Genomic DNA, 18,278 nt, shown 5'->3' on the forward strand with positions numbered 1-18,278 from the left:
TTGGTTTTACCATAGCAACCGACCCAAGCACCGAATCACATGGCTAAAGTTGTGTACAAATTTGGACAAGGCATGCGTTAATGAAATCGGATAGCGTTGGTGTAAGAGATGTTTTGGGATGCTATGGATGTAGCAGCAGGTACCGGTGCTGCCCCCTAGCTATGTAACTGATGCCTTGGTAACGACTCAGCCTCTGCATCACCCCTCAACTCGTCCCAGTCTTTCTACTGCAGTGTGTGAGTGTACGCTTGGTGGTCGGAAGTTAAAGCACAAGGGGATTTCTGTGTCTGCACCAACACATTTCCTCTAGTGTTCACCATCTGCTTCAGGGGGATACCACCGATCTGTATAAAAGGAAGGATACGTAGTCCTTCAGTAGTTACTAAAGTCCGGCTCCAGAACCGCCTTGCTATTTAGTTTATACTTCACTTTTCTTGTGTAACTTAGAAAACACAAACCTTTCATCATGTCTGATCGTATGAAACCCATGGGAATGGACCGTGCTCTCACCAGCAAGGTAAGCATTGATTTCATTATGTTAATTAGCTGTAAGAAACATTTTAATTCGTCTGCTATTTACACTTGAATGCGCTTTTATCGTTTTCATTTGTTTTATTAATTCCTATGGACGAATTTCTTACAGGTCAAGACTATTTCATTTTTGTTGTGCAGTAAATTTCGTTTCAGCGATAAAGGATCAATCAAATCAAGTTTCTTTATTTTTCGTTCTCCGTTTTAATAGTTTCAATATACATATATATCTATCGTAGTTTACTCACAACCAAAGTTACCGCCGTATCACAATTAGTACGTGTAGACTATAAACAGCGATATATTCTATATACAATGATATATATTCTATATACAATGATATATATTTTACATATCTAATCAGAAATGAAGTAGGTCAAGTTAACAAACTAGATTATCTACACGAACAAAAGCGAAGTTTTATTTTTTTCTTACACATATTTTACAACTCGTACAATCACACTATGACTACATACATAATTATACGTACAATCCCGATCACTTCCGGGTGTAACCCGATACACTACACTACAGCCACTTAAGGCATTCAAAAATCCCTTGGGCCAAGTGATTGTATACATACACGAATTATATAACGTCTGCATCTTTTTCATATAAACGTCTGTATCATAAATACGGACTGTATAAGGTCTGTGTCGTTTTCAATCTCCGCGCTGGCAGAAATTGCATAAACAAACACTTCGGATTATTATGAGAAGTCTGATACTACGGGACTTTTTCATACGTTATATCTACTTCTTCTGCATAACCTATCATACATAATCATTTCATCTTATTCAAGAGACAATTTTATCTCGTTTTACTAATGAAATACAAACAAAAGTAAAGCTCCTTTAATTTCTCACCTTCCAATCATATGGCTTTCTCGATTACTATATACGGTATATTGACCAACCTTCCCCCAAACCCCGTATGATCACTTAATCTTTGTATAAGGTATACGTTACTGGATATTAAAGAGAAAACATTTAGACAACATGGATTGACGTGCATATTTAATTAGCAAAATCAGCTGACGACTTTTCTTTGTTCTGACCAAGACTGGGGAAAGTCCGACGTTCTCCCAACCTGCTGTTGCTCTATCGGAATGCAATTTCGAGAAGACACCGAGGATTACTCATGAGCGGTGTTGTGTCAGTTTTCGACCCGGAAATATCTAAACACAGACTTTCTTTGTAACCTGATAGCAGAATGTATCTATATCAAGGCTAGCAAATTACCCTTGCCTTCTCGCGCATTCCTAAAAATAGTCCCCGACTACGGCTGCGCGTGCTACCAATGGAAGCGAGCGTTGCGGGCACCACGATCATATTACCTGTCTTCACTTTTTGTCTGATTTTCTAAAACTTCATGATTTCGTCTTTTTGATAACCGGATTCGTAATGTCTGATAGAACTACAAGGTACAACATATATCGGTGATTAATGGGGATTATATAGATACATTCTTAGAATATTTCATACTCAGCACTTTCCGCTTGCACACATACAAGAAACTATTTTTAGATTAATACACTCGCTTGTACCAAATAGGGGCTCTAAAGATATTCATACCAATATTTTCACTAGAGCGAACCTTAATTATAATAGTTCATGTTATTAATGAACTTATTTGCTTCGTTTTACGATAAACAAATGATATGAACCATGATTGCCCTAAACAGCCCACTTACTTATCATTAACAGACAAAGTCGTTAGGCTACGTCACAGGAACCACTTAACAGCTGACGAGGGTACAGCATACTATATATAGAACAACAGTACATCTCTGGTCAATTATATATACTTAAATAAAACACGTTGTTTAACGTGTAAAGTACAACTCTGGTCAATTATAGATACTTAAATAAGATATATTGTTTATCGTGTTGATGTCGTTAGATTAGGTAGCAAGTCGGTGTTTAACAAGACAAGATATCAAGTAATATTACGATTTGCTTTATATCAAAACATTAAACAAAATTATACATGTTTGGTAGTATATCAAAACACTTCACAACATTGTAAATTTCTTATAGAAAGCAAAACAGTGACGGCATGTACATTCCTTTATACATCAAAACAGTAAACAACATCGTACATTTCTAAAATATCCAAATACTAAATGTCATTACGAAACTTTGACAGCTACATTGTGTTACATTGCAAAGAATAAAAAACTGTTAAGACAATCTCGCTCTGTCTCTAAGACGCCAATTCGTTCACGTCCCTCTTAGAAGCGAACTTCGCATTGATCAATCTTTTCATATAAAGTCCATTTTTAGAACTTCTTCTTACTTAGCCAAAGATGTCAAAGCTACACTTTATAGGGAACATTGGTAACGGATATCACCCCCACATAACCAGCTCATCCATCTTAACACTGTGACAATGAAAACGTTGCAGTTCTGAAAATTGTTAGCCTAAATGTTGAAATATATTCAGCGCCATTGTTTCTGCAAAAGTCTTGTGTTGTTCTGCTTTCGGCAAATACTATCTGAAACCTTAAAACATGTTTCAATTATTTGACTTAGCACAATTGACATTCATATGTCATTTTAATGCCAATTAAAACAATTCAATGGTTATTTGATCTTATCCCGTTCCTGATGAAATACTTTAAAGGTTTCTCCACGGCTTTTTCACAGTGGTGCGACACAAAACACGTGTTGTTCTGTATATCGGTGTATACATATATCTTATTGTTTTCCACTGATTACGCTATGATCTGTCTGTTTAGTTAAGTATACATGATAAATTACAATCGTTCAACTTGTCTTTTTTACCTTGTGTTCCCATGTCAAACTTGTCCAATTGACGATACGCTAGTCTAACATAGGAGTGATCGAAGACCGCCTCAAACATAATTTGTGCCCAAAAAAAATAAAAATATAGTAGAGGCAGTATAATTTGTCTACTTATATAAGTATATTTCTCTCTAAATCATAACAACGATAATATTTACTATACAAAATAATCACCGAACATACATATTTACTCCTAGCATTAAATGTTTCATGTATAAACAACACAATGCACGGATATTTTAGATTTACGGCCATTCTCCGTATATTTACAGTGTATTTCATTATAACATTCACCATACAAAGTAATGACTCCTCAAAGATATCTACCCCCAGCATTAAATGAATCAATGAATATATGATAAATTCATGTATACAAAAACACAGTGCACGGACATCATAAATTTACCGTCATTCTCAAAACAATCACATTGGAACATTAAAGATATTTTTTGGAAAACCTTCATGCAATAGCTAATATTTTAAACATTATACGATTGTTTAGCCAGTTATTTTTTAATATCATTTTCAGTTATTAATATTTAAGCCTAAAATCATTACGAACAATATGTACGACTAACGTGAACACAGAGTAACCATTTTCCACATCACTATGAATTTTCAAAGAAAACACCAAAAAAAACTTTGGAAGAAAGATCCTATATAACTAATCATATCTTGGTTTTCTATCGGTAAAAGAAACATGGTAGTTAAAAGCACTTTGAAGGTAAAATATATATCTTGTAGACTCAGCACCTTTGCAGATGAAATATACACTTTCTGTTGCCATGGAAACACTACGTGAACGAGTATCGTTATGCCAACTGTACATGTTGTAGGTGTATTCTGGGTAATACACAACATCAGTTGGCTGTCAGCACAAGTACAGGTTTATCTCTCCTACCTGCAGCCATAGTGGGGCCCGATTAGGGATACCGGCGTCTTTAATTGGCCTGATATATTCCTAACTCTTCATCACGTAGTGAGTTTGTTTTGTATTTAATTGTAATAATCATCACAGTTAATGCTTACAAAAATATTTCTATTTTATTCTATTAACTGCACCTCTACGACACCCTTAGGTACCCCTGTAATCAATGTTTACTAACGAGAAACAGAATCCACGGGTAAAGAGAGTACACAGCTAATGTATTCGTGGTTTTTGGCATCTCTCTACATTACACAGCTGTTGTATAGATAGATAGATAGACTTTGGAACGTTCTAGTAACAATCATGACAGAACCGTATAGTTATGATTCTGTCGTATAACATTTGATGCCAAATCTTATACAAATGACTTGATGTGTTCGAGTCTTATGAATATATCCGTGAAAACCATTTAGACATCACATATATTTGTGTAATACCCTTGCACATAGTGAATAATGAAACTTCCAGATACAAACACCATGTATTCATTCATAAGAAACACTTTTTTTGTATACTAGTACTAAGGCATCTTAACAACGTAATTAGTGTCCAAACGCAGCACTTAACTTTACATTCCAACATATTTTTGCCATTAGCTCATTCACCTCTGAAGACACAATTAAGCTCTTCAAATTCAAGGAATGGGATCATTCATTATAAAAGTTCAGGGGTGAAATTGTTAAGAAACATATTACTGCGCGAGGTCATAGTAGATACAAAAATATTCTTTATCATTAGTATCTGTTTTTGTATGGAAACCATAAAAGGGACAAAGGGAGTATTGTTGATGTGTCCATGTTGTTTACGCCGCTAGACTGGCCTATCTCGGTCATCACACAAACAAGCCAAATTAATGCTTCTGTGCATGTGGAAACATTCATCAACATGTCTGGAAAACATTAAACAAAAACAACACGTTTAGATTACATTAAACTTATACATGTCCTTGACCAAAGCTTTACATTAGAGTCTGCATTATCTACTCTGTGTTTCCTCTTCGGTTTACCTTATTTGACCTTTCGTGTAATACAATTTCACGCTTCTTGTTTTGGGGCGATAATCTAATTTGACGTAGTACGTTTTCTGTGGTTCGCTATTTGGTACACCAAGGGAGGTACGGGGTTCTGAGATACATGCCTCATCTGGAGATAATACAACTGTTTATCATCCCAGAAAACTTAGATTACATAGGATAGTTCACTGTTACATAATTCTACCCGGTTTTGTTCTCACACACGTTACAGTAAATACAAAACTAAATTGTTCTATCACTCAAGAGAGATATAAAATATTCTCACGATACATCAAAACCAATATTATAGCGTTTTATTGCTAACTATCATTTAACATACATTATAGTGTAATACATTTCAACTAATTATATAAACACAGCTTGACAAATTGGCGTGAACGATAACCACAAACCGCTATTACGACGAAATTAGTTATTTTACCAAGTGCTAGTACAGAAGTATGTACCAGGTCGTTCTAATTTCGTCATAACCAAATATTCAATACTAAGTCAAAATAATATGAAGACGACCCTCATTAGACAGGTGTTATTAAGTGCAATGTTAATGATCAGATACGGGTGTGTTAATAAACGTTTATACTAATTTATACAATGTGACGACTCTCTCTAAAACATTAAAGAAATTACACCGGACAACTTTAACCGAGTATACTGTTTGCCCCTGCACCGATCCCACACGCACCAGTTGTTGAGTTGTATGGACATTAATGGGACCTCCCCCTTTTTGTTTTGATTGGACACACGTGTAAAACATAATCACGAATTATACACTCAATTATCTGCCACGCGCTACAGCCACCGCGCACGTACCGGTGGGTGCGCGTGGTACTGTACAGTAGATTGACAACACATGACACAGATATACATCAGTTCAGTACACGGCAAGGTGAAGGTCATTATCTTCATCAGAAACATAACACACCTTTGTGCAAGCTTGCATATTCACATTGACAACATATGTATACATTATCATTACTTCTGCATATGTATTTCAATAAATATAAACATACGTGGACCTTTAGTCATTCAGTAACATGATGTTAGTTAGATGTGAGTTATTAATACAATTATTACGTACCATTATAACTATTTATTAGTTTATTGTTCTACAGAACTGACCGCACTGCTGCTTGCGAGAATGGTTGCTTCGTGTTTGCGTGATGAACATTTCATACATGTCAGGCCAACTTTCTTTAGTGGATTTATCGTTAGACCTTTACAAAATTGAAATGAAATGATAAAATAAATCTTAATTACATCAATAGCGACATACTGCATTTATTTCTACCGTAAACCTGTCTCCTAGCTGGCTTCTGTTAATTCTGTTGTTCAGACTTCGCAATCTAACGGTTGTGAATAACTCACCACACACTCACTAAAAGTGACATGCAGTATGTGGCATCATTTGGCAAGCGACGATTTCAATAAAGAAAGTTGGCTGTTATTATGTAAAATCTAATAAACGTGCTTCTTTGACGTAAAATGACCTAATATACGCGCTTCTTTTGTGTAGAATATGTGTTTGTGGGTATGTTCGGCTGTTATAGCTCTTGTGTCTGTGGGGAGTTTAAATTGTCCCGTTCACAATACTGATATTAAAATTCAAGGGTTGTAAAATATGTAAAATATTTTAAAACAATAAACAAAACATTTTCATGTTATTTTTTAATAATTTTGTTCGAAAAATGTACCGGCCATATCATTCACAAAATGAAAATTGCCTGTATAGATATCGATATTGCTGTTGTTAAATGTGATAACTACAGGCACTGTTTGGTTGCTAGTATTTACATAATTGCAATAAAGAAAAATAATGAAATATTGACACAAAATTTTTTAAGGTCGTCCTTGCTAGGAGTGGACATTACGGACGGGACAATGCTCGCCTTATCTGCACTAGGGGTTGATTGAATCAACTTTCTACGTTATGTGGCAGTACTCTATGCATGGAGAACTAGCTTAACGTTGTAGCAAAGACCAGTCAAAAAAGAAAATGTTCAAACACGCTACGTTTACGTTCATTGTCAGTTTTAAATAACTGTTTGTGTTCAAAACAAACTTTTACTGACTTACCAAACTTACCAAAATAATAAATCTCATCCCTTTCATTGACGGTTTTCTTAAGATATTAAAGCCAGCACGTCACATTTACTGAATTTTATTCAGATAATACTTCTGCTGAAGATTTTTTGCAAAACCGAGAGAACCGTCAATATTACGTTTGATAAATCATTGATTTTCACGTTTCTTTTTTGACTTGCAATAATGTTTACAAATTTAACATGAAAACGTACACAGTCAAAACGTGCAATCGTTATCTTCTAAAATCCTAATTTAGGCTGTTGTTTCGCTATCAGTCTGCAAGCTATAGCTTAACCATTGTTAGCTATGGGTGTATAATGGTGCATGTAAGCTTACTATGTCTTAAAATATGTCGATGTTTGCTTTTGATGTTTTTTTTGTGCTTTTTACAGGAGACACAGGTTCTATACGCGATAAAAATTATCAGACAGAAGGTAACAGAGTGTATTCGCCCCTCCTCGATCCTTGGTCCACAATATCCTGCAGGAGGCGTGTAGCCACCCACCCGTCCTCACCGTAATCAAGCCCAGTTATCACAATTATAATTACATAGGCGTTGAATAGCCATCCCCTCTGATGGAGAAACGTACCATGTAGATTATTATATCCTCGTAGCCTAAATTAATAAAATCCGATCCTAGTTTGCGATTTATATTTTTGTTTGAGTGGTAGTGAGGCCCTCTCCCCGATTTCTCACCAACCTCCTAAGTTTTCCAATGGCAAACACATTGCAATACATCCTTTTTGATAAGTCTATCCATGGTATGTTGCGCACAATTGCCAGTATATCAGTATATTGTCGAACTAATATACTGCCTTTGTGCCAAGTGAGTGTCCCTCCCCCACCACAACCCCCATCACCCACCCCATTATCAAATACTACAGCTAACCTTACCATACAGTTCCGCACTGCATTGCTGTGTTGATAAGCCGGTAGAAATATGTCCAATAAAACTAAATCACTGTGTTGTATATTAACAGTGTAATGAACAGCTTTCAATTATGAAGCTCTTCATTTTTTAAGTTATTTATATATATTTACCGTTGCTTGTGCAAGGTGAATTAAATATAATGTCACGTGAAAAAATAATTGATGTTCAGTATCAGAAAATTTCATTTGAATAATTTTGCTTTTACGTTTTACGGAAATACAGAATAAAGTATGCTATAGATTAATAATATTTGATTGATAGTAAGTGTAGTTGACTCTTGGTGCCACCCCAAACTTTCCATCCGTCTCACATCCCTTATGATAGATCCTGGTCACTCTCAAGTGTGTCGAGTGTTTTCGTCCTCGTTGGTTCCGCTGTATTATGCTTCAGATTAATAAATACAATATGAGAAGTTTAAATTGAAATTCTCGATATAAATCGGATTTGTTATGGTCTACAGAAATGAAATTTTAAACAATATTGATAATAATGAAATAAAAATAACGGAACAAAGTCTTTAAATAAAGTCTTTTATAATAATAAACAAGGTAACACAGTTTTTAAATCACATGTAAGATCATAATTGTATTATCTGAATCTTAATCATATTCTGTCTCAGTGTCAGACACAGCCGATATAAGCCAGTGTCAGTGTTGTCCTGTTGCACGTGCATGACCCAACCTTACCAAGATGTACAATATACATGTGCTGTAACTACATATTTTTTGCAGTCCAACGTATGTACATGTATGAACTATATATGTGTAAATGTATATAACATTTATGTTTACGAGTTTCCTTGCTTATCTGTATTGCAAGTTTTTTTTGTCGAATTGTTATTATATTTTATCGTTTTCTGTATGCTTCATAACACGTCCACAACCACTTTACAAGAATATACAGACGTAACAAAGGAAATATGAGTTTATTGTTATTTCTTTGAGGTTCCTGATGTTCACGTTCACCCCTGAAGACACATTTAAACTCTTACAATTCAATGGTTGGAATATTTCATTATGAAATTTCAGGGGTGAATGAGTTAAATTTATTTTTAAATATTCTGTTGTGGATTTGACCCTATCACCAGAGGAAGGGGTAGTAACGTATACATGTGGGAAGGTTCCTGATGTTCACGTTCACCCATGTAGACACATTTGAACCCCTACAATTCAATGGTTGGATTATTTCATTATGAAATTTCAGGAGTGAATGAGTTAAATTTATTTTTAAATATTCTGTTGTGGACGTGTTGTAACATAAAAAGTATAAATGAAAACAAAATAAATCCGATTACAACTTTCATTTCTGTAACTGTCTAATTATGTGTATATCATGAATAACACCAATGCATATGTTTATTGAGGCTGTTGTTGACATAATAATGCTCTCGTTCTTCTTTTCTTGCCTCTTCTGCAAAACAGGTTTTGTATAATAAAGCTAATATTGATGTAGAGGTTCTAAATACCATTGTAGTTAATATAAGAACACCTCATATTCTGAGGACGACGAATAACATTTTAATTAGCAGAATTATTCTGACAAAGGAATATTACAATGGTGTTTAGGCTGCCCTCCGTTTAACCAATGCTTTTCATTGCTTTCTACGTAGAGATAACTGGGTCAAGCTCTGTTTCAGCTGTCGAAGCATTTCTTCTTTTGTTGTTTTATTTACTGGTGTATGTATCATGTACACGTTTACACATGGTTAGTACACGTATGTGTTTTTATGTACACATAGTTGCTATACGTATGTGTATATATGTACACATTTTACACACACACAATCAGATAATCATTTGATCGATGATGTTGCGTGTAACTCGTAGCTTAAATTGGATTAAAAAAAATATTCAAACTTAATTGACGAAATTATGCAAAAATTCCTTTCCAAATTAAAAACCAATAAATTTGGCGCATGTTTTGACCCAGTCATGTCTATTCCGTTAACTGAATGTCGTCCTGATATCCTTGTTTCAGTAATCTAAAATATCACGATTTCCTCAAAAAAACAATGTATATGATACTCACGCGCCGCTAATTCTGTTTATAAGATCGTAAACAATATGTGTGTAACATGCACATATTGATATTTGAATTTTTAAGTGATTTTTAATACTGAGACGGGGATCTTGCTGAGAAAGTTCTTCTTCACATCTTTCAGATGGTTATCTTACTGTCTGAGCGAGTGTTTATCGACAGCTGAAGACAGCCCGCACAATCGTGTAGGTTTTTATGATATATGTAGAGCTATCAAACACAGTTTTACGTTATTTAGACACAAACGACATTTATGATGGCGTACACACACATCAGAAACACTGCACATATAACATAAGTTTAAAACAACATACTCTTATGTTGATGTGAACATTTCTATGTATATTATTTATCTTCATATTGTATCCTTACGTTAAACACAACTGCTATTTCACCATGTTTACAGTGGAAAGGTGTCAACTATTTCCGTTTCAGCTGTGTTTTGATACATATTTGATTCATTGTTTACCTATGTAACTTCATTTGACCATTCCATTATCACTGCTGTTGTTTTGATTGACAGGGTTTGCTTACTTGAATTGCTTTTTATGTATTTCCTAATTGTTGATAATTTTAAGTTATTTTTACAGTTATTTTTGTTTCACGTTAATGTTTTACTAACATTTTGTCGTATATTTATTAATCAGCAACTGAGCTAAATAAGTTTCATGCTTACAAACCAAGCACTTAGTTGGAGTCCATCCTTGTCACAACGACTTTACTTTTACACGTGACATCTATCTAACCACTGATCGAAAGCATTTTTTCAAAACGTATCATGATTTTTTTTTTGATTTTTTTTTTATAATTGAAATGTTAATACTTTTAAGTTATTACTGTCATTTATATGCGGTTTATGATGTTACTGTCAGTGGTTAATGTTTAGGGGACGTGTAATCTAAGTCGACCAAACTCTTGTCCTGATTCCACTACCCTGTATTAACCTTTGTCTCTATGAACAATTCTACTGACAGGGTACTGAAAAGGTTGTTGAACGGCAGAATTCGAGACGAAATTTATCAACCATTTCCCTCCACCGAGATATGTCTGCTTCAAAAAGGGTATACGCCTGATGCACACTACGCATGTGCAATACTCAGATATATGAGTAGTTAATCACCTAGGTAACCAGAATCCAAAATGACGTCACTAAATGTACTTTTGGTGAAGTATTTAAGTAGAGTTAGAGAGTGACGGTAGACAAAATACTTCAATCTTTATTAGGCGGGTCTGGAGGAAGCATGTTCCTCGTAGAGCCATGCTTCTATTAGTCATAAGAACTAGAGTAGAGTCAATCTTTGCCTTTTTAATATTTATTGAATTTTTGATAACGTCACGGTACAGACGTGATTTTGTTCTATTTGCCTTATTTAATAATTGTAAAGGAATTCTTTCAATATAATACAATGTTTTCATCATAAAAAAACATACTTAGTAACTCATTAAGAAAAACATAACAATGGTGTAAAATTAACTCTGTTCCTTAATGTACATATATATCAATTGGCCATCCCGAAAGACACAATTGCAAAATGTATTTATTAAAATTCAACTGCATGATTTAGCATAGAAAAACTACCGCATGCTTTGCTTTCCAATTTTCAAATATCAAGTTCATATAGTCAGCGTATCACAGCAAACTACATCTCAATCTAAATTAAGAGTTGCAGACATTTATCTTGAGTGGAATCGTATCTTGTTTATACATCTGAACAGCTGCCCATCAACTAGTGCGTAACATTCCTTGACGTATGACGTCACTGAGGGATATAATGCATCTCTATGAGAGTGACTCACCATGAAACGGCTATGTACATACTGTTAGCAATCTTTAAGTGTAAAACCGTTCTCCAAGCATAGCCAACATTCCACCGATAATTGTGAAAATATTCCATTACACTTACGCTAAATAGGCAGGCAGTTAATTTCGGTGAAATAATCTGAAGAAAGCTCGAATTTCATGTATATAATTTATCATTCAGGTTAGCAATCATAGCTACTTATGTATTGGGCTACACCTTACTGCAGAATAAATACATTTCCATTCAGATTTATCGTCGGGTACGTTTGCGTTAGGTATTAATCGCAAATTAAATATCATTAAATAATATTTTCAAAACGATATTATTCAAGACGTAAATTTCAAAGATGTAAATGTGAAGTGAAAAAAGATGAAATGGCCCTGAAAATAATTACGGTAAAGTCGCAAAAATTTAACTTATTTTCAGTTCTTACACCTGCTTTATTAGGCTTAGAACATGCGTACTAACACAGTTAGTATATATCTATGCAAATTAGTTAAATATAAGTAGTGTAGAATTTTGCTTGTGGCGGTGAAACAGAAAGTATAATCCGTACAATAACGGAAGCGAGTTTAATACTTTTCTAGGAATCAGAGATGTTTTCGCTTTTTGTGTGTAATACGTGTCTCCATAATACTAAGTATCAATATATATATTTATGTACTGCTATAGTCGTACTATTATCATCAGAATACAAAATAGCCTAACATTATATTACCCCGTTGTTCTTTTTTCACCGTAGTACTGTATGATCCCGTCATTTTTTTTTTCACCGTAAAACTTTATTACTCCGTAGCCTCAAAAACATCCTAGCACAATTTCAACCCTGTGCCATGATGATTACAAATCACTTCCAATTCGTGAACATTTACTTTTTTTGTTAATACTGCCTATATAGATTTAATTGCAGTGTTTTGAAATCCCGAAAACATTATCATATTTTATTCCCATTCCTTGTTCACTGCCCGAAAATAAAACTCACGAAATATATCATTTTGTGATCGATTGCCTTTTACGATTGTCAGTGCAACAATTTTATTTACGCTACGTTTGCTTGTACATAATGTTATCACGTAGACTTGCTACTAATACATCATATTTTGTAATGCTGATCACCATTTCATCATTTCATCAATCATTTATTACTTAAAATGTTATGGTATCGTTTCATTACCTGACAACTGCTGTAGTTGTGCAACAATGATGTTGATTGATATATTTGACAGTTAATTGTCGTCGTCATATGTAATCGCATTCCGCCTTTGCGTATTGCAGAGTTATCTTCTCTTGGGAGCAGGTATTGATTGTTACGTCACTTATTTGTGAGAGTAACGTCATCAGTGTTTGAGAAAACGACGTTATTTGTCCACACAACCCAATGACGTAACAATCAATACCTGCTCCAAAGAGAAGATAACTCTGCAATACGCAAAGACGGAATATTCGTTCATCGCATTTGTTTGTAATATAACTAATAATTCATGTTTATAATGTGTCAAAGGGATTATAATACAAACGTGTAATGAAAGCGGTAACAGACTATGCTATATCATAGCGTATACCGCTACACTGACAACTACCAGATCCAAGGCCTGTATTCTTATCGGATAAAATATACTTAATGTACTCTATGCGAACATGAATATTTTCTGTTCGGTGTGAGATACTTGTGTCAATAATAATCGATAGGACAGTCTGAAAATGCCTAATCGCTACTACGATGATCTGCTGATACAACAGAAAAACTACGTCATCTTCAAGAGGCGTAGTTTTTTTAATTGTTACCGGCCGACAAAGAAAACATTTGAAGACTTTGATTGTATGTTAATATCCAAGATTTCTCTGGAACATTCTGTATATTTCGTTGTAACATGTCAGTATATTTTTTCCACTTCCCAACGATATCAACAAGATCTCTCCTTCCACACAAGGCTGCCCTGTACATACCTGGCTCCGAGCCAAATATCTCCCACACCGCTCCACATTGTTATCGCTAGGGCACAGAAACAGTAGCCTGCCTCCAGATAACACGCCACCCAAATATAGGCCCTCCTCACTCAGACAGGCAGGCCAGGTGATCCCCAAACTACCTATCCTGCTGCTTATTTTAATATGGAATGTCTGAGGCATCTCTGTTCGCAAATCAATTAAATTTGTTTACCAAATCTAACTATGAGAAAAAATGAATGTGATATTCTCATAAACGATAATATAACGATGTTTCAGTTTATTTATGTTTATACACAAATCGAGCTCAGATAGTCATGCTATTTCAATATATATTTCTTAGTATTTTTGCCGAACGGGTCCTGGTTATCTCCCTTATCTGGCGCTCTGTTTCACTTACGTCCAAACATTTGATTTGGACGAAAGTTTCAATTGTCCCTATTCAGTCTCCAGGTTTTTTGGTTAAGCATTAATATTAGAAATAATGAAGTTGAAACATCATGCATGTGTGTGATTTCTCGAAATAGTTCATCCACAGAGATATGTATGGAATTGATGTGTCAGTAATCATTAAGCCAATGTGTGGTCAGGATGTCTACATAAAGTAGTTCCATAATATGAAATAATACTGACGTGTCGGGACACACAAATTGACTTCCCCCTCCAAGCTTACACTGAAAAATCAAACGTATTTATGTTAATGTTGTATATATCGACATTGAAACATAAAACTAGTGTTGCTTCTTTTAAGGTGATTTTGCAATACCCATGCAATATACCCTAAGGAAATATCGGGATAGTGCCTGGCCTAGACCCGTTAGAATATAATTGTATATGTATACAACGAATTTTATATAAAACACTGCCATCCTTCAGTAGATTTGGCATTGTCTTTATTGGTGTGTCCTTGACAACAAGATTGTTCGAAACGACAAGTTTGTTGTCAATAGCAACACGTGTTTGCGTTGACAATAATAATCAGTGAAATAGTGTTGAGAACAAATCTCCCTGACATTACCGTACTTACCTACATAAACACTCCCGATGCCAATATCGAAATCTAACAGGTAAGTTGACATTAGCGCTACAAAGAGAGCCCAGCCCAAACATCGTTCATAAAATTTTAAAGTACATACACCTACTACCTTCCATTCACATGAATATAGAAATTATACAGAAATAAAACATTAACCTTTCTATTTCTTCATTTTCTAGTTGGGAGCAAAGTACGACAGTTCGTCTGAACAGGAAGTAAGGCTTTGGATTAAGGATGTTACCGGTGACATTATCGAAGAAGGTCCCGCTAATATGGAGAGAGCCCTAAAGAACGGAATCATCCTTAACAAGTAAGTTTCTGTCATTTTAAGTATTTTCCTCCGGTCTTTGTCGCCTAAAACAGTATCGTCATGATGTTTCATCTCAGGGTACTTCTTCTGCCTACTTCTGTACTGTGCTGCGCAGCGACTCCATATCTCACTACTGAGATGTGATTGGATTTGGTTTTATTAGGTTTAACGTTTTATCAGCGGCTAGGGTTATTTAAGGACGTGCCTCCTTGTCAATAATGCAGGCGTTCTGGAGGCAGGGTATGGTGGTAAATATGCCTCATTGCGACAGCGTGGATCTGATACCGAATTTAGAGTGCTCCCTCACTGAAATACCATGATTGAGGCACCCAACATCATTATTCGATCCGATCACATAACTTTGAATCGAGGAGCATATTAACCATTTGATATATAATGACAGTTATACATCGATGAACATTTCAAATATATATCGACTGAAAATAGAATAGGCATACACTTTAACTAAATGTCAGGTTATGGTCATTCGTGTGTATTGTTGTTCCGTTGTCAATGCAGACTATGGTCATTGGTGTGGATTGTTGTTTCGTTGTCATTACAGATTATGGTCAATCGTGTGGATTGTTGTTCCGTTGTCAATACAGACTATGATCATTAGTGTTTAGCATTGCTTCGTTGTCAATACATACTATGGTCATTCGTGTGGAGGGTTGCTTCGTTGTCAATACATACTATGGTCAATCGCGTGGATTGTTGCTTCGTTGTCGATATAGATTATGGTCAATCGTGTGGATTGTTGTTTCGTTGTCAATACGCCGGTCCTCGCTTTGATATTTTATCAAAATATCTAGAATAAGATATAGTTCAATTATGTGTCGGAAAAAGTAGGCCTGCTGTATCGAACCGCATGTCGTGAAAGGTGACTTACTTGGCTTCGTGTGTGTCCTCTACGAAGGAGACACTAAAGATAAACCAGAATCGGTCTGATGCCCTCATTTTAATACTTTGGATCTATATCTTTTCCTTTCCATCAGCTTTACCCTCCCTGTTCGGAGATGTCTCCGTGGGCACCCGTGTTCGGAGATGTCTCTGTGTCACCCGTGTACGGAGATGTCTCCGTGTTCACGTGGCACTAGCTGTTTTGAGGACATTGAACCCCAAACAAACAAATAAAAAGTTCGGTTACTTGCACTGAGTGCTGTTTCAGATCATCATCACAACACCAAATGTTAAATATGTTCATCAAATGTTTAGTACAACACAAATTTGTTTCAACAAATGATGTTTTAATGTCCAAACTAAAAACTATAAGTCAATATCGTGTTCAGGTCACAGATTAGTGTAATAGATCACGTTTTAACACTCGGAAATGTCAGTATGCGCGTGCTAAATGTAATGTATTATATATTTATTCAAATTTGTGATGTCACTTTCAGTTTACACACAATAATCACATAGCCACTTGACATATGCTATATATACACGTGGACTGATCCGGATTATTTCTTATGTAATGTTGTTCTATTTTCAGATTATTGATAAAATTATATGAAGGAACACCAAATCTCCCCCCAGAGGCACAGAAATTCAAACCTTCATTCTCCGAATCAGAGGTGGCTTTCAAGCAGGTATGTACTAGATAGGTATTGGGAGCTCATTCAACAATTACCACAATATACATCCGTATACAATTTTTGTATTTGAACAGAATCAATTATATTTTATTTGAACTTAAAAAAATAGAATTGTTAATTTTAGAAAAACACTCACGAGATACATTCGAAAATTTGTGGCAAGTTTGATTACTCTCAAAAAGAATGTAAACGAATTAAAAATCCTCGTTATTACATGATGAAGAATATTTGGGATTATTGATAAAAAGAAAAACGTTGTTTATGGTCATTCTGAAATTCCGCCATCTTGGCTGCAACTCCATTGTATTCTTTGTGACGTCATGTTTTAATATTGAAGCACGTGTCGTATTTATTTGAAAATTTGAGGATATCACAATAGGTCAAGTTTCATGAGTTCATATTTTAAAATAAAATATTGATGTATTATAAATATAAATATATATATATATATCATGGGGTCAGCTATTGTCATGTTCAAATGCATTTACAAATGTATATTGGAGCACATTGCCTTTGGTAGCAGATGCAAACAAACACCTGTTAATGATAGGAAAACGTGCAATTCTGCCGCTTTTTATTTAGTATATCATAACTCCCTAGAGTGACTGAATATACCGTCTGTTATGATAAATTTCTATCAAAATATCAAAAATTACATATACGTAGGATTTTGTTTTTTTTATCTTTTGTGAAGTATTATGAAGATTTCTTTCAATTAATGATGTCTTTGATGTCCAGATTGTAAATGCTGTACGTAAAGCTCGGGCTTCGTGTTACAGCTATTTTCACGTAAACAATGACGTGTTAATTGTGAATAAAAATTATCGGCGAACTGTAGAAATATTTCTTCAAAGATTAAATAAACCTTTTAAAAGTCAACATTGTTATTATAAAAAAAACTGGCTACCTTCTGTGGACTTGTGTTTATGCGGATTACATTTCATTACAGATGGAAAACATTGAAAAATTCCTGAAAGGTGCCAAGTGTTACGGGCTGACGGATAACAGTTTATTCCAGACAGTGGACCTGTACGAGGGTCGAAACATGGCCATGGTTATAGCTACCATTCTGCAAGTAGGAACTGAGGTAGGTGGATTTCCTCCTTTTGGAATGCTTCAATTGTAAACCGCACTTATCTAGACTAACGCTGCATTGTAACATGTATGTGAATGCTTGCTGTTGTCTGTTAGTTTCATACATCATTTGTGCTATCTCTCGAAAAAAACCAATTTAATTG

The 18,278-nt window shown here is 34.9% G+C and overlaps 1 pseudogene; it reads left to right on the top strand.

The window, feature by feature from the left end:
* Positions 1-252: 252 nt before the first annotated feature.
* LOC110462554 overlaps positions 253-18,278 on the top strand; it is a 41,103-nt pseudogene continuing 23,077 nt past the window's right edge.

Source organism: Mizuhopecten yessoensis, unplaced genomic scaffold, assembly GCF_002113885.1.
Source record: "Mizuhopecten yessoensis strain PY_sf001 unplaced genomic scaffold, ASM211388v2 scaffold10803, whole genome shotgun sequence".
In the NCBI taxonomy this organism is placed as follows: domain Eukaryota; kingdom Metazoa; phylum Mollusca; class Bivalvia; order Pectinida; family Pectinidae; genus Mizuhopecten; species Mizuhopecten yessoensis.